The sequence below is a fragment of the Syngnathus typhle genome, linkage group LG20, assembly GCF_033458585.1.
Source record: "Syngnathus typhle isolate RoL2023-S1 ecotype Sweden linkage group LG20, RoL_Styp_1.0, whole genome shotgun sequence".
In the NCBI taxonomy this organism is placed as follows: Eukaryota; Metazoa; Chordata; class Actinopteri; order Syngnathiformes; family Syngnathidae; genus Syngnathus; species Syngnathus typhle.
Window position 1 is genome coordinate 8,079,341 of NC_083757.1, and position 18,065 is coordinate 8,097,405.

Sequence of the window (18,065 nt, forward strand, 5' to 3'; positions counted from 1 at the left end):
GGAAGTGACCCCAAATGTACCGGAAGTGACCTTTTTAGACCGGAAATGACCCCAAATAAACCGGAAGTGACCTCAGACGAACCGGAAGTGACCCAAATTAAACCGGAAGTGACCCAAATAAACCGGAAGTGACCCCAAATAGACCGGAAGTGACCCCAAATAGACCGGAAGTGACCTCTGGTAAACCGGAAGTGACCCCAAATCAAACCGGAAGTGACCCAAAATGAACCGGAAGTTACCTTTTTAGACCGGAAATGACCCCAAATAAACCGGAAGTGACCTCAGCTAAACCGGAAGTGACCTGTTTTAAACCGGAAGTGACCCAAATAAACCGGAAGTGACCCAAATTAGACCGGAAATGACCCGAATCAAGCCAGAAGTTACCTTATTTCAATACTAAGTGCCCCAAATAGCTACATTTGCGCTAACGTCTTCGTTTTTTGTCCGATTTAACCCGTTTCAACATTTTTACCCCAAAAGTGAACCTCCTGAGGCCGTTTTTTTTGGTTTTGTTCCAAATTTAGAAAGATTTTGGCGCAATTGCTTTTTTTTATTTTCCCATTCATTCTCTATGGGGATTCAACATTTGCTCTAACTTCTACATTTTTTAACTGATTCAACCCGTTCCAACTTTCAACTGTTCATCTTTTGCCTACCTATTCCACAACTTCCCACTTACCAACAATTCCAAATTTAAAATTCAACCAAATTCTCCAAAATTTCGTTTTTCTACTCTAACTTCTACATTTTTCTACCGATTCAACCCATTCCAACTTTCAACTGTTCATCTTTTGCCTACCTATTCCACAACTTCCCACTTACCAAATATTCCAAACTTTCAATTTTGAAATTCACCACAAATTCTCCAAATATTCTACATTTCTCAAGTAATTCAACACGTTTCAACATCGTTCGGCAGCATTCCCCGAAAAAGTTATTCATACATTTCGCCTTCACACGCAATTTCTCCAGAAATTGCAAAATTCTAGTTATTATTATTATTCTATTTTATTCCCGCCACTTTTTTGTCCCGCTTCTTCTTCCACATTTTTCATCCGATTCACTCCATTCCACTTTTCACGTATTCCAAATATTCACGACATGAGCGCTTGTATTTTTCTCATTCCGAAAATTTTCCGATTCCGCAAAATTCCCAAAATTCCGACAAATTTTTCCCCATCCATTCTTAATGGCACATTCGACATTTCACAAAATTTCGTTTTTCACCTCTAACTTCTACATTTTTCAACCGATTCAACCCATTCCAACTTTCAACTGTTCATCTTTTGCCTACCTATTCCACAACTTCCCATTTACTAAAAATTCCAAATTTTCAAATTTGAAATTCAACCAAAATTCTCTCTAATTCCGTTATTCCACTCTAATTTCTACATTTTTCAATAGATTCAACCCATTCCAACTTTCAACTGTTCATCTTTTGCCTACCTATTCCACAACTTCCCACTTACCAAAAATTCCAAATTCTCAAATTTGAAATTCAACCAAAATTCTCTAAAACTTCATTTTTCTACTCTAATTTCTACATTTTTCGACCGATTCAACCCATTCCAAATGCATTGACCTTATGCTTCCCACATTCACTCCCATTCACCCCCACTTCCACTACGCTTACACATTCAACCCTTGACCCCCAATTCCAGTGTGGCGGCCATCTTGGATTGACCCTCAAGTGCCCCCAATGAACCCAAAATGAACCGGAAGTGCCCCAAATCAAACCGAAAGTGACCCCAAATAGACCGGAAGTGACCTCAGGTAAACCGGAAGTGACCCAAAATCAAACCGGAAGTGACCCCAAATGTACCGGAAGTGACCCTTTTAGACCGGAAATGACCCCTGATAAACCGGAAGTGACCTCAGACGAACCGGAAGTGACCCAAATTAAACCGGAAGTGAACCAAATAAACCGGAAGTGACCCCAAATAGACCGGAAGTGACCCCAAATAGACCGGAAGTGACCTCAGGTAAACCGGAAGTGACCCCAAATCAAACCGGAAGTGACCCCAAATGTACCGGAAGTGACCTTTTTAGACCGGAAATGACCCCTAATAAACGGGAAGTGACCTTAGACGAACCGGAAGTGACCCAAATTAAACCGGAAGTGACCCAAATAAACCGGAAGTGATCCCAAATAGACCGGAAGTGACCTCTGGTAAACCGGAAGTGACCCCAAATCAAACCGGAAGTGACCCCAAATGAACCGGAAGTGACCTTTTTAGACCGGAAATGACCCCAAATAAACCGGAAGTGACCTCAGCTAAACCGGAAGTGACCTGTTTTAAACCGGAAGTGACCCAAATAAACCGGAAGTGACCCAAACTAGACCGGAAGTGACCCGAATCAAACCGGAAGTGACCTTATTTCAACACTGAGTGGCCCAAATAGCTACATTTGCGCTAACTTTTTCGTTTTTTGTCTGATTTAACCCGTTTCAACTTTCAACTGTACATCTTTTGCCTACCTATTCCACAACTTCCCACTTACCAAAAATTCCAAATTCGAAATTCAACCAAATTCTCCAAAATTTCGTTTTTCTACTCTAATTTCTACATTTTTCAACCGATTCAACCCATTCCAACTTTCAACTGTTCATTTTTTGCCTACCTATTCCACAACTTCCCACTTACAAAATATTCCAAACTTTCAATTTTGAAATTCACCACAAATTCTCCAAATATTCTACATTTCTCAAGTAATTCAACACGTTTCAACATCGTTCGGCAGCATTCCCCGAAAAAGTTATTCATACATTTCGCCTTCACACGCAATTTCTCCAGAAATTGCAAAATTCTAGTTATTATTATTATATTTTATTCCTTGTCCCGCTTCTTCTTCCACATTTTTCATCCGATTCACTCCATTCCACTTTTGACGTATTCCAAATATTCTCGACGTGAGCGCTTGTATTTTTCTCGTTCCGAAAATTTTCCGTTTTCGCAAAATTCCCAAAATTCCGACAAATTTTTCCCCATTCATTCTTAATGGCACATTCGACATTTCACAAAATTTCGTTTTTCACCTCTAATTTCTACAATTTTCAACCGATTCAACCCATTCCAACTTTCAACTGTTCATCTTTTGCCTACCTATTCCACAACTTCCCACTTACCAAAAATTCCAAATTTTCAAATTTGAAATTCAACCAAAATTCTCTAAAATTTCGTTTTTCCACTGTAATTTCTACATTTTTCAACCGATTCAACCCGTTCCAACTTTCAACTGTTCATCTTTTGCTTACCTATTCCACAACTTCCCACTTACCAAAAATTCCAAATTCTCAAATTTGAAATTCAACCAAAATTCTCTAAAATTTCGTTTTTCTACTCTAATTTCTACATTTTTCGACCGATTCAACCCATTCCAAATGCATTCACCTTATTCTTCCCACATTCACTCCCATTTACCCCCACTTCCACTACGCTTACACAATTCAACCCTTGACCCCCAATTCCAGTGTGGCGGCCATCTTGGATTGACCCTCAAGTGCCCCCAATGAACCCAAAATGAACCGGAAGTGCCCCAAATCAAACCGAAAGTGACCCCAAATAGACCGGAAGTGACCTCAGGTAAACCGGAAGTGACCCCAAATCAAACCGGAAGTGACCCCAAATGTACCGGAAGTGACCTTTTTAGACCGGAAATGACCCCTAATAAACCGGAAGTGACCTCAGACGAACCGGAAGTGACCCAAATTAAACCGGAAGTGACCCAAATAAACCGGAAGTGACCCCAAATAGACCGGAAGTGACCCCTATTAGACCGGAAGTGACCTCGGGTAAACCGGAAGTGACCCCAAATCAAACCGGAAGTGACCCCAAATGAACCGGAAGTGACCTTTTTAGACCGGAAATGACCCCTAATAAACCGGAAGTGACCACAGACGAACCGGAAGTGACCTCTGCTACACCGAAAGTGACCCAAATAGCTACATTTGCGCTAACCTTTGAATATGTGTCCTATTCAAATTCTAATATTAAGATATCCCTTTGGGTTTTCTAACAAATTGGGACTTCATTAAGGTAACATTCACAGCACTATTATGTTTATGTCCATCTGGTGTTTGTCTGTCCGCGCGTGTTGGCAACGTAGCCTCAAACGGTCCGTGTGTCTTCTTGCTATTGTTAGCACGCTAGCATCTGCGGTTGTTACTGTTAGCTTGTTAGCGCGCGTGTAAACGACATATATTCTTCAAACGTTGACCGATATAGTCCTTGCGTCTTCCAGCCTTAAGACGCTTTAACGTGAGCAGTGATTAGATACATCCGCTTATCGCGATTGTTGCAGCCCGCGCGCAGTGGTCAGTCACAGAGGGCGGTTATCGACAGAGACTGTTGCTGTGATTGTGTGCGTGTTTGCCAAAAAGTAAGTATAGACATTTAAGTGTTACATTGTTTACTGTTGTGCTGTTTGTCTGCTCCCAGATTGTTTCGTGTGTGCGCCAGTTGGTTGGTGGCTTCGGCGATGCTTTACATAAGAAGTCGTTTATTTGGTTTGTTTTTTCAGTGAAGCATTGCCGCTAGCTAGTTAGCATTAGCGAAACGTCCAATAGTAACTACCTTCGTTGCAGCTCGGCTCCGGAGTTCAATAGGCGTAAATAGGTTCAACTTAAGAGGCGGTGGCTCTGTCGAATTAAATATTTTGTATTAAACTTTGATTCTTTCAATAATTGCAATAGGGACTTTTACGGTGCGTACGGCGACCAGATATGACGTCACATTGTAGTTTTCCCCACCCTCGTGTTTACTTGTAGGCCACAAATCGGCGACCAAATATGACGTCACATTGTAGTTTTATTACGTTGCGTTTACTTGGATGAAACAAATATATCTTACACAATGGTTTTCACTATTACGCATACTGTAATAGAAATAAATTTTGATGTTTAGTAGACAAACAACGCATCCTATGTTGAAAAATCAATGGACATGTTGGGGTTAAATTGTTGCGTTGGAAAGTGACGTCACCACGCCAAGTCTCGCGTGAGTTATAGCCGCTTATCGCGATTGTTGCAGCCCGCGCGCAGTGGTCAGTCACAGACGGCGGTTATCGACAGAGACTGTTGCTGTGATTTTGTGCGTGTTTGCCAGAAAGTAAGTGTAGACATTTAAGTGTTACATTGTTTACTGTTGTGCTGTTTGTCTGCTCCCAAATTGTTTCATGTGTGCGCCGTTTGGTTGGCAGCTTCGGCGATGCTTTCCATAAGTCGTCGTTTAGTTGGTTTATTTTTTCAGTGAAGCATTGCCGCTAGCTAGTTAGCATTAGCGAAACGTTCAATAGCAACTACCTTCGTTGCAGCTCGGCCCCGGAGTTCAATAGGCGTAAATAGGTTCAACTTAAGAGGCGGTGGCTGTGTCGAATTAAATATTTTATATTAAACTTTGATTCTTTCAATAATCGCAATAGGGACTTTTACGGTGAGTACGGCGACCAGATATGACGTCACATTGTAGTTTTCCCCACCCTCGTGTTTACTTGTAGGCCACAAATCGGCGACCAAATATGACGTCACATTGTAGTTTTATTACGTTGAGTTTACTTGGATGCAACAAATATATCTTACAATGGTTTTCACTATTACGCATACTGTAATATAAATAAATTTTGATGTTTAGTAGACAAACAACGCATCCTATGTTGAAAAATCAATGGACATTTTGGGGTTAAATTGTTGCGTTGGAAAGTGACGTCACCACGCCAAGTCTCGCGTGAGTTATAGCCGCTTATCGCGATTGTTGCAGCCCGCGCGCAGTGGTCAGTCACAGACGGCGGTTATCGACAGAGACTGTTGCTGTGATTGTGTGCGTGTTTGCCAGAAAGTAAGTGTAGACATTTAAGTGTTACATTGTTTACTGTTGTGCTGTTTGTCTGCTCCCAAATTGTTTCATGTGTGCGCCGTTTGGTTGGCAGCTTCGGCGATGCTTTCCATAAGTCGTCGTTTAGTTGGTTTATTTTTTCAGTGAAGCATTGCCGCTAGCTAGTTAGCATTAGCGAAACGTTCAATAGCAACTACCTTCGTTGCAGCTCGGCTCCGGAGTTCAATAGGCGTAAATAGGTTCAACTTAAGAGGCGGTGGCTGTGTCGAATTAAATATTTTATATTAAACTTTGATTCTTTCAATAATCGCAATAGGGACTTTTACGGTGAGTACGGCGACCAGATATGACGTCACATTGTAGTTTTCCCCACCCTCGTGTTTACTTGTAAGCCACAAATCGGCGACCAAATATGACGTCACATTGTAGTTTTATTACGTTGAGTTTACTTGGATGCAACAAATATATCTTACAATGGTTTTCACTATTACGCATACTGTAATATAAATAAATTTTGATGTTTAGTAGACAAACAACGCATCCTATGTTGAAAAATCAATGGACATTTTGAGGTTAAATTGTTGCGTTGGAAAGTGACGTCACCATGCCAAGTCTCGCGTGAGTTATACCCGCTTATCGCGATTGTTGCAGCCCGCGCGCAGTGGTCAGTCACAGACGGCGGTTATCGACAGAGACTGTTGCTGTGTGTCACTTCCGGTTTATCTGGGGTCATTTGGGGTAATTTCTTTATGGCAGAAATGCATGGCGTCTTTCTCCCTGCAGTCCCTGTGGAAGTTTGAACATTTTCTCCAAACACAAGATTCACGTTTTTATGCTGTATTGTATCTTATTTTTCATTGGTTGAGTTTGTGTGCAAGACATATTTAAAATTCCCACACCAAAATATTTGTTTGTATTTAAAAATAATATATTTTAAAAAAATTTACATTTATGTTCAAGTACAGTAACTGAATTTTCTCTCTCTCTCTCTCTCTCTCTCCCTCTCTATGCAGGTGAATTGCTTTGATCAGGTAAAGTGTGGATTATGATTATTTATTTTCATTAATGGCATCAGACGTTTTCAGACAGATTTATAGTTTTTGTGGCAACAAAATTCTTTCTTCGTGCTCATGATTTTTAAAGAATTTTGAAAATACAAGACTAAAGAGAAAGTAGGTTTTGGTGTTACATAGAAAGGGCTCTGAAAAAATACTATCACAAAGATTCCAGTTTTTTTTGTGGGAGAAATTTGGCATACATTACAACGTTTGTTGTGGTGGTGCTTGACACAAACTGTTGCTTCCCAATTTGAACACTAGGTGTCAGCCAAGTGACATTAAAAACCTGATGTGGTGCTGTCGCTTGTTGCAGCGTAAACAACAAAAGAAAAAAGACATATAAAATCGATTATCGAAATTACTGCAAGAGTCACACTTGTTTGTCAACATTATAATTTCATACATCAACCCCTCACATTTTGAAACATTAAACGGCCATTGAATACCTGCCGAGCTAGACTGCAATTGACTGATTTTCTGAATCCAAATGTGTTTCGTTTAAGTGGTTATAAAGTTTATAAAGTCAATACACCTACGGTCGCCATTGTAATTTCTCTACGGCAGAAAGGCATGGCGTCTTTAATATAATATGTTTGAATTACACAAATATTCATGAAAATTGGCTGATCATCATCATAGGAGCATCCATGGTTCTGACCATTTTGCGGATGTGTTAAAAGTGTATTGTGGGTTCTGTGGAAGTTTGAACATTTTCTCCAAACATAAGAAGATTCACGTTTGTATGCTGTATTGTATCTTATTTTTGATAGGTAGCGTTTGTGTGCAAGAAATATTTAAAATTCCCAAACCAAAATATTTGTTTGTATTTAAAAATGTTTTTAAAAGTTTTACATTTGATGGAAATGTATGCTCAAGTACAGTAACTGATTTCTCTCTCTTCCTCTCTATGCAGTTGAACTGCTTTGATCAGGTAAGGCGTGGCTTATGATTATTTAATTTCACTAACTAGTTTTCAGACAGATTTATAGTTTTTGCGGCAACAAAATAATTCTTTCTTCATGCTCTTGATTTTTACTCAAACGCTAATATTAAGGTCACCTTTTGGGTTTTCTAATAAATTGTGACTCTTCTGTCGTGTTGTGTGCAAATAGCGACTATTCCTCATTTTTTGTATCATTGGTTTGTATGGTGGCAGGAGCATCCCCAGTTGTGACCACTGTGTGGATGTGTTTGAAGTGAATCATATTCAGATGATTATGTTCTGTTCTTGCTTAATTTTGTTTAAGTAGATTGTGTGCTAGAAATATTTAAAATATCAATATATGTGTATATTTTAAATAGTCCTGCAACATTTTGTATGTTCAAGTACAATAACTGATTCTCTTTTTGTCTCTGTTTGCAGAGTTCATTCGCTTTGACCAAAGGTGAAGTGCCGATCATATCCAGCCAGCTAACCATGCTTCCACCCATTATGCAGTAAAAGTTTCATAGTGATGTTTAACTGTAAAAAATGCTGTTTGTTCTTTGTACAACATACAATTAGATGCGGAGATCCTGTCACCTGTTTGTTAATGCGTTTATACATTTAATGTACAAATGCTCTTGTTAGGAATATTACAATCTTTTAGCATTTACTGTTGTGCATTTTATCATTCATTTTATGTGGCCACATAATAAACATGTTTTTCTGCAAAGCATTGCTAACCGAATTTCACATTTTATTAAAAATTGTCATGCAAATTTAATTTAAGTCAATTTCTAGTATACGGCGGTTCAGCAGTGACAGTAAAAATAAGGTTGCAGTGCCACCATTTTTAAAGCTGACGTGAATTACAAGAGAAGTAGAAAGATGGTACCGTTGTAACAAATGTTTAAACACTGTGGTTGACTTTTATGCTTTTTGTACCCCTTCTACCCAGGCTGCCGACTGAGTCCCAACCCACCCCAACCCTCTTTATCGCTGCTCCACCTTTTGTCTCTGACTTCTTTCACTCACTGTCCATCTTGTGGTGTTGATAAGACAATCTGATGTGTGGATAAGACAATCTGACTTGTGGATAAGACAATCTGATTTGTGGATAAGACAATCTGACTTGTGGATAAGACAAAAACCCTTTTTGGGCTGTGCATTGAAATATATCCCCTTGCATCGGGGCCTGACTGTTGAGACTTCTTTATTACCTGTTGTGTGGAATCCAATTGAGAAAAGACACGAGCCATGCCACGCAAAAGCAAGAAGGCGCAAGCTGCCAAGGTAAGCTGGCAACAGCGTAAAAACAACACAGACTCTGGAAGTGCAGATAAACCAACAACTGCCAAAGAATTGATGGCCATTGAACCTGAAAACTCTATGGAGGTAATGATGTCTACATCTCATGATCCTGTAACATGTGTTTTGGCATCCTACAGTCAAGATCATCCAAAGTATGCCGATTCCAGAAACAGTCAGTGTGCTGCAAACTCTGCTACATTTCTAGCTTTCCTGCAGGAGATAGAGAATGTGACCAGTGCTCACCTGGACCTTGTTCTCGATCGAGGCAATGAGCTTTATGTGGCTACTGTGGCTGTGCTGAAAGCAGAAGGACGGTACGAACATCATCATTTGGCAACCGATGAAATCCCATCCATTGTGAACGGCTTGCACAAACAGCATGTGTTAATAAAGTATCAGTCAATGTATGGTCTTTTCAATTCCGCTATTGCTGATGTGGCATTTATGATGCTCTGTGACGGACTTCAGTGCCTGGTGTCAGAGGTAAATTATGCTCTTCTTCTTAAGAATGAATGGGGAAAAATTTGTCGGAATTTGGGGAATTTTGCGGAATCGGAAAATATTCGGAATGAGAAAAATGGAAGCCACCCTTTCCTGAATATTTGGAATACGTGAAAAGTGGAATGGAGTGAATCGGAGGAATTATGTGGACGATGAAACGGGACAAAAAAGTGAGGAGAATAAAATATAATAATAACTAGAATTTTGCAATTTCTGGAGAAATTGCGTGTGAAGGCGAAATGTATGAATAACTTCTTCGGGGAATGCTGCCGAACGATGTTGAAACGTGTTGAATTACTTGAGAAATGTAGAATATTTGGAGAATTTGTGGCGAATTTCAAAATAAAAGATGTGAAGTTTTTGGTAAGTGGGAAGTTGTGGAATAGGTCGAAAAATGATGAACAGTTGAAAGTTGGAATGGGTTGAATTGGTTGAAAAATGTAGAAATGAGAAGGGAAAAAGGAATTGGGTGTGAATTTCAAAATAAAAGATGTGAAGGTTTTGGGAAGTTGTGGAATAGGTCGAAAAATGATGAACAGTTGAAAGTTGGAATGGGTTGAATCGGTTGAAAAATGTAGAAATGAGAAGGGAAAAGGGAATTGGGTGTGAATTTCAAAATAAAAGATGTGAAGTTTTTGGTAAGTGGGAAGTTGTGGAATAGGTCGAAAAATGATGAACAGTTGAAAGTTGGAATGGGTTGAATCGGTTGAAAAATGTAGAAATGAGAAGGGAAAAGGGAATTGGGTGTGAATTTCAAAATAAAAGATGTGAAGTTTTTGGTAAGTGGGAAGTTGTGGAATAGGTAGAAAAATGATGAACAGTTGAAAGTTGGAATGGGTTGAATCGGTTGAAAAATGTAGAAATGAGAAGGGAAAAGGGAATTAGGTGTGAATTTCAAAATAAAAGAATTGAAGTTTTTGGTAAGTGGGAAGTTGTGGAATAGGTAGAAAAATGATGAACAGTTGAAAGTTGGAATGGGTTGAATCGGTTGAAAAATGTAGAAATGAGAAGGGAAAAAGGAATTGGGTGTGAATTTCAAAATAAAAGATGTGAAGTTTTTGGGAAGTTGTGGAATAGTTAGAAACATGATGAACAGTTGAAAGTTGGAATGGGTTGAATCGGTTGAAAAATGTAGAAATTAGAGTACAAAAACGGAATTTGAGAGAATCTTGGTTGAATTTCAAAATAAAAGATGTGAAATTTTTGGTAAGTGGGAAGTTGTGGAATAGGTAGAAAAATGATGAACAGTTGAAAGTTGGAATGGGTTGAATCGGTTGAAAAATGTAGAAATGAGAAGGGAAAAGGGAATTGGGTGTGAATTTCAAAATAAAAGATGTGAAGTTTTTGGTAAATGGGAAGTTGTGGAATAGGTCGAAAAATGATGAACAGTTGAAAGTTGGAATGGGTTGAATCGGTTGAAAAATGTAGAAATGAGAAGGGAAAGGGAATTGGGTGTGAATTTCAAAATAAAAGATGTGAAGCTTTTGGTAAGTGGGAAGTTGTGGAATCGGTAGAAAAATAATGAACAGTTGAAAGTTGGAATGGGTTGAATCGGTTGAAAAATGTAGAAATTAGAGTAGAAAAACGAAATTTTAGAGAATTTTGGTTGAATTTCAAAATAAAAGATGTGAAGTTTTTGGTAAGTGGGACGTTGTGGAATAGGTAGGCAAAGGATGAACAGTTGAAAGTTTGAACGAGTTGAATCGGTTGAAAAATGTAGAAGTTAGAGGTGAAAAACGAAATTTTGTGAAAATTTGTCGGAATTTTTAACGTGAAAACGTGAAATTTTCGAATTTGGGAATTTTGGGAATGTCGAGAATCCTTCCGAATGTGATTAGAATGTGTTGAATGATGTGAATTTGAAATTGGAACGACGTAAATGTGAAATGTAGAATGTGCCATTAAGAATGAATGGGGAAAAATTTGTCGGAATTTTGGGAATTTTGCGGAATCGGTAAATTTTCGGAACGAGAAAAATGGAAGCGCTCGTCGCGTGAATATTTGGAATACGTGAAAAGTGGAATGGAGTGAATCGGATGAATTATGTGGAAGATGAAACGTGTCGAAAAAGTGTGGAGAATAAAATAGAAGAATAATAATAATAATAACTAGAATTTTGCAATTTCTGGAGAAATTGCGTGTGAAGGCGAAATGTATGAATAACTTTTTCGGGGAATGCTGCCGAACGATGTTGAAACGTGTTGAATTACTTGAGAAATGTAGAATATTTGGAGAATTTGTGGTGAATTTCAAAACTGAAAGTTGGGAATATTTGGTAAGTGGGAAGTTGTGGAATAGGTAGGCAAAAGATGAACAGCTGAAAGTTGGAATGGGTTGAATCGGTTGAAAAATGTAGAAATTAGAGTAGAAAAACGAAATTTTGGAGAATTCGGTTGAATTTCAAATTTGGAATTTTTGGTAAGTGGGAAGTTGTGGAATAGGTAGGCAAAAGATGTACAGTTGAAAGTTGGAACGGGTTGAATCAGTTAAAAAATGTAAAAGTTAGAGCAAATGTTGAATCCCCATAGAGAATGAATGGGAAAATAAAAAAAAGCAATTGCGCCAAATCTTTCTAAATTTGGAACAAAACAAAAAAAAACGGCCTCAGGAGGTTCACTTTTGGGGTAAAAATGTTGAAACGGGTTAAATCGGACAATAAACGAAGACGTTAGCGCAAATGTAGCTATTTGGGGCACTTAGTGTTGAAATAAGGTCACTTCCGGCTTGATTCGGGTCATTTCCGGTCTAATTTGGGTCACTTCCGGTTTATTTGGGTCACTTCCGGTTTAAAACAGGCCACTTCCGGTTTAGCTGAGGTCACTTCCGGTTTATTTGGGGTCATTTCCGGTCTAAAAAGGTCACTTCCGGTTCATTTGGGGTCACTTCCGGTTTGATTTGGGGTCACTTCCGGTTTACCAGAGGTCACTTCCGGTCTATTTGGGGTCACTTCCGGTCTATTTGGGGTCATTTCCGGTCTATTTGGGTCACTTCCGGTTTAATTTGGGTCACTTCCGGTTCGTCTGAGGTCACTTCCGGTTTATTAGGGGTCATTTCCGGTCTAAAAAGGTCACTTCCGGTACATTTGGGGTCACTTCCGGTTTGATTTGGGGTCACTTCCGGTTTACCTGAGGTCACTTCCGGTCTATTTGGGGTCACTTTCGGTTTGATTTGGGGCACTTCCGGTTCATTCTGGGTTCATTGGTGGCACTTCAGGGTCATCCAAGATGGCCGCCACACTGGAATTGGGGGTCAAGGGTTGAATTGTGTAAGCATAGTGGAAGTGGGGGTGAATGGGAGTGAATGTGGTAAGCATAAGATGAATAAAGGGAATAAATGTGGAATGGGTTGAATCGGTCGAAAAATGTAGAAATTAGAGTGGAAAAACGAAATTTTGGAGAATTTTGGTTGAATTTCAAAATAAAAGATGTGAAGTTTTGGGTAAGTGTGAAGTTGTGGAATAGGTAGAAAAATGATGAACAGTTGAAAGTTGGAATGGGTTGAATCGGTTGAAAAATGTAGAAATGAGAAGGGAAAAGGAAATTGGGTGTGAATTTCAAAATAAAAGATGTGAAGTTTTTGGTAAGTGGGAAGTTGTGGAATAGGTAGAAAAATGATGAACAGTTGAAAGTTGGAATGGGTTGAATCGGTTGGAAAATGTAGAAATGAGAAGGGAAAAGGAATTGGGTGTGAATTTCAAAATAAAAGATGTGAAGCTTTTGGTAAGTGGGAAGTTGTGGAATCGGTAGAAAAATAATGAACAGTTGAAAGTTGGAATGGGTTGAATCGGTTGAAAAATGTAGAAATTAGAGTAGAAAAACGAAATTTTAGAGAATTTTGGTTGAATTTCAAAATAAAAGATGTGAAGTTTTTGGTAAGTGGGACGTTGTGGAATAGGTAGGCAAAAGATGAACAGTTGAAAGTTGGAACGAGTTGAATCGGTTGAAAAATGTAGAAGTTAGAGGTGAAAAACGAAATTTTGTGAAAATTTGTCGGAATTTTTAACGTGAAAACGTGAAATTTTCGAATTTGGGAATTTTGGGAATGTCGAGAATCCTTCCGAATGTGATTAGAATGTGCTGAATGATGTGAATTTCAAATTGGAACGACGTAAATGTGAAATGTCGAATGTGCCATTAAGAATGAATGGGGAAAAATTTGTCGGAATTTTGGGAATTTTGCGGAATCGGTAAATTTTCGGAACGAGAAAAATGGAAGCGCTCGTCGCGTGAATATTTGGAATACGTGAAAAGTGGAATGGAGTGAATCGGATGAATTATGTGGAAGATGAAACGTGTCAAAAAAGTGAGGAGAATAAAATATAAAAATAATAATAACTAGAATTTTGCAATTTCTGGAGAAATTGCGTGTGAAGGCGAAATGTATGAATAACTTCTTCGGGGAATGCTGCCGAACGATGTTGAAACGTGTTGAATTACTTGAGAAATGTAGAATATTTGGAGAATTTGTGGTGAATTTCAAAATAAAAGATGTGAAGTTTTTGGTAAGTGGGAAGTTGTGGAATAGGTAGAAAAATGATGAACAGTTGAAAGTTGGAATGGGTTGAATCGGTTGAAAAATGTAGAAATGAGAAGGGAAAAGGGAATTGGGTGTGAATTTCAAAATAAAAGATGTGAAGTTTTTGGTAAGTGGGAAGTTGTGGAATAGGTAGAAAAATGATGAACAGTTGAAAGTTGGAATGGGTTGAATCGGTTGAAAAATGTAGAAATGAGAAGGGAAAAGGGAATTGAGTGTGAATTTCAAAATAAAAGATGTGAAGTTTTTGGTAAGTGGGAAGTTGTGGAATAGGTAGAAACATGATGAACAGTTGAAAGTTGGAATGGGTTGAATCGGTTGAAAAATGTAGAAATGAGAAGGGAAAAGGGAATTGGGTGTGAATTTCAAAATAAAAGATGTGAAGTTTTTGGTAAGTGGGAAGTTGTGGAATAGGTAGAAAAATAATGAACAGTTGAAAGTTGGAATGGGTTGAATCGGTTGAAAAATGTAGAAATGAGAAGGGAAAAGGGAATTGGGTTTGAATTTCAAAATAAAATATGTGAAGTTTTTGGTAAGTGGGAAGTTGTGGAATAGGTAGAAAAATGATGAACAGTTGAAAGTTGGAATGGGTTGAATCGGTTGAAAAATGTAGAAATGAGAAGGGAAAAGGGAATTGAGTGTGAATTTCAAAATAAAAGATGTGAAGTTCTTGGTAAGTGGGAAGTTGTGGAATAGGTAGAAAAATGATGAACAGTTGAAAGTTGGAATGGGTTGAATCGGTTGAAAAATGTAGAAATGAGAAGGGAAAAGGGAATTGGGTGTGAATTTCAAAATAAAAGATGTGAAGTTTTTGGTGAGTGGGAAGTTGTGGAATAGGTAGAAAAATGATGAACAGTTGAAAGTTGGAATGGGTTGAATCGGTTGAAAAATGTAGAAATGAGAAGGGAAAAGGAATTGGGTGTGAATTTCAAAATAAAAGATGTGAAGTATTTGGGAAGTTGTGGAATAGGTAGAAAAATGATGAACAGTTGAAAGTTGGAATGGGTTGAATCGGTTGAAAAATGTAGAAATTAGAGTACAAAAACGGAATTTGAGAGAATTTTGGTTGAATTTCAAAATAAAAGATGTGAAGTTTTTGGTAAGTGGGAAGTTGTGGAATAGGTAGAAAAATGATGAACAGTTGAAAGTTGGAATGGGTTGAATCGGTTGAAAAATGTAGAAATGAGAAGGGAAAAGGAAATTGGGTGTGAATTTCAAAATATAAGATGTGAAGTTTTTGGTAAGTGGGAAGTTGTGGAATAGGTAGAAAAATGATGAACAGTTGAAAGTTGGAATGGGTTGAATCGGTTGAAAAATGTAGAAATGAGAAGGGAAAAAGGAATTGGGTGTGAATTTCAAAATAAAAGATGTGAAGTTTTTGGTAAGTGGGAAGTTGTGGAATAGGTAGAAAAATGATGAACAGTTGAAAGTTGGAATGGGTTGAATCGGTTGAAAAATGTAGAAATGAGAAGGGAAAAGGAATTGGGTGTGAATTTCAAAATAAAAGATTTGAAGCTTTTGGTAAGTGGGAAGTTGTGGAATCAGTAGAAAAATAATGAACAGTTGAAAGTTGGAATGGGTTGAATCGGTTGAAAAATGTAGAAATTAGAGTAGAAAAACGAAATTTTAGAGAATTTTGGTTGAATTTCAAAATAAAAGGTGTGAAGTTTTTGGTAAGTGGGACGTTGTGGAATAGGTAGGCAAAAGATGAACAGTTGAAAGTTGGAACGAGTTGAATCGGTTGAAAAATGTAGAAGTTAGAGGTGAAAAACGAAATTTTGTGAAAATTTGTCGGAATTTTTAACGTGAAAACGTGAAATTTTCGAATTTGGGAATTTTGGGAATGTCGAGAATCCTTCCGAATGTGATTAGAATGTGCTGAATGATGTGAATTTCAAATTGGAACGACGTAAATGTGAAATGTCGAATGTGCCATTAAGAATGAATGGGGAAAAATTTGTCGGAATTTTGGGAATTTTGCGGAATCGGAAAATTTTCGGAACGAGAAAAATACAAGCGCTCGTCGCGTGAATATTTGGAATACGTGAAAAGTGGAATGGAGTGAATCGGATGAATTATGTGGAAGATGAAACGTGTCAAAAAAGTGTGGAGAATAAAAGAGAATAATAATAATAATAGAGAATGGTGTAGAATAACATATGTGTGAAGGCCTTCGCCTTCACACAATAAAGTGAATGGAGTAGAATAACATATGTGTGAAGGCCTTCGCCTTCACACAATAATAGAGAATGGTGTAGAATAACATATGTGTGAAGGCCTTCGCCTTCACACAATAATAAAGTGAATGGAGTAGAATAACATATGTGTGAAGGCCTTCGCCTTCACACAATGAAGGCCTTCGCCTTCACACAATAAACTCAAACGTGAAAAGTAAGGAAAGATACCGCCATACTCCAGAGATTAGACAACGTAAAAAGTCTTACATCGTGACTCGCTACCAGCAAGACTCTGATTTCCGTGTAAAACAGAAGTCGTTCGCAGTCGACCGCTATCGCAAACATGACACTATTAAGATGAAACAGCGCGCCTACATCAGTCAGAGGTACAGTCACGATGATACATTTCGGACCAAAAAGTGTTCCTTTATCAAGGAGAGGTATGGTCATGATGGTGAATTTCGGCGGAAACAGCGCTTTTTTATCAAGCAGAGATATGGTCATGATGATGAATTTAGGCGCAAACAGCGCTTTTATATCAAGCAGAGATATGCACATGACGATCAATTTAGGCGCAAACAGCGCTTTTATATCAAGCAGAGATATGCACATGACGATCAATTTAGGCGCAAACAGCGTTCCTACATCAGAGACCGTTACGCACATGATCCTGCATTCAGATCCAAGCAGAAGGAAAACATGAGTTTGCGCTGGAAAGCCAAACATGATTCATCTACGAGGACAACTGCAATGAAACTGCTCCAAAAATACAAAGTCATCAACAGATTATGCAAAGAGAGAAACGACCATGCAATCATGAAAGCTGTTGCGCTATTCCAAGCTCTGGTAAAAAATGGACCGACTTTTGTTTGCACAGTTTGCCACAGAGCATTATTTCCCAATCAAGTACGCCAGCTGACCAAATATAAGAAAAACAAGGACGTTGTTGCAAGTTGTCTCACACGAAGGTTTGTTCATATTTGTAATCGTGAATGTAACACATCCTGCAAAGTACCGGATGAGAGAAAAATGGAGTGGATATGTCACACCTGCCATGCACATCTCAAAGATGGTAAAATGCCAGCACTTGCTGTAAGTAACAATCTCCAACTTGCAGACATTCCCACTGAACTGTGTGATCTGAATATTCTGGAAAGACATCTTGTTTCAAAATGCATTTCATTTGCCAAAATTGTGCCTCTGCCAAAGGGTCAACAACGAGCCATTCGTGGGAATGTTGTGTGTGTACCATCTGAAGTGGAAGAAACGGTCAATGTCTTGCCCAGACTAAGAAGTAGGTCTCAGGTGTTGCGAGTGAAACTGAAGAGACGACTTTGTTACAAAGGGCATCAGATATTTCAAACTGTCACTTGGTCCAAGCTAATGAGTGCCCTGATAAAACTGAAACAAATTCATCCGCAGTACAGAAACATCACCATTCGCGACGATGCTGACCTTTGTGACCCGACGCTCACTTATGATGAGAGCAGCTCTGATGAAGACGAAATGAACGAAAGTGACTACAATGAGGAAGACCTCGAGGCAATCCACACATTTGAGAGGGATGCTCTCTGTGAATTGAACAGTGACTCACAGAGCGATGCACGTGGTAATGTGCAGCAACAACAGTGTGCTGAAAATGTGGATGAAGGTGATGCACCAAACGGTGGGGTTATCCTGGAGTCATGTCTCCAACCAAATGATGTGTCAGAGGAAATTATGAGTTTTACTC

General features: G+C 38.6%; 1 long non-coding RNA gene across 1 annotated transcript; it reads left to right on the forward strand.

The window, feature by feature from the left end:
* Nucleotides 1–5,119: 5,119 nt before the first annotated feature.
* Nucleotides 5,120–9,529, forward strand: LOC133144991 (uncharacterized). The gene is made up of 5 exons (XR_009710804.1): nucleotides 5,120–5,834; nucleotides 6,845–6,862; nucleotides 7,803–7,820; nucleotides 8,253–8,274; nucleotides 8,770–9,529. It is a non-coding gene; the product is annotated as an uncharacterized LOC133144991 (long non-coding RNA).
* The last annotated feature ends 8,536 nt before the right edge of the window (nucleotides 9,530–18,065 follow it).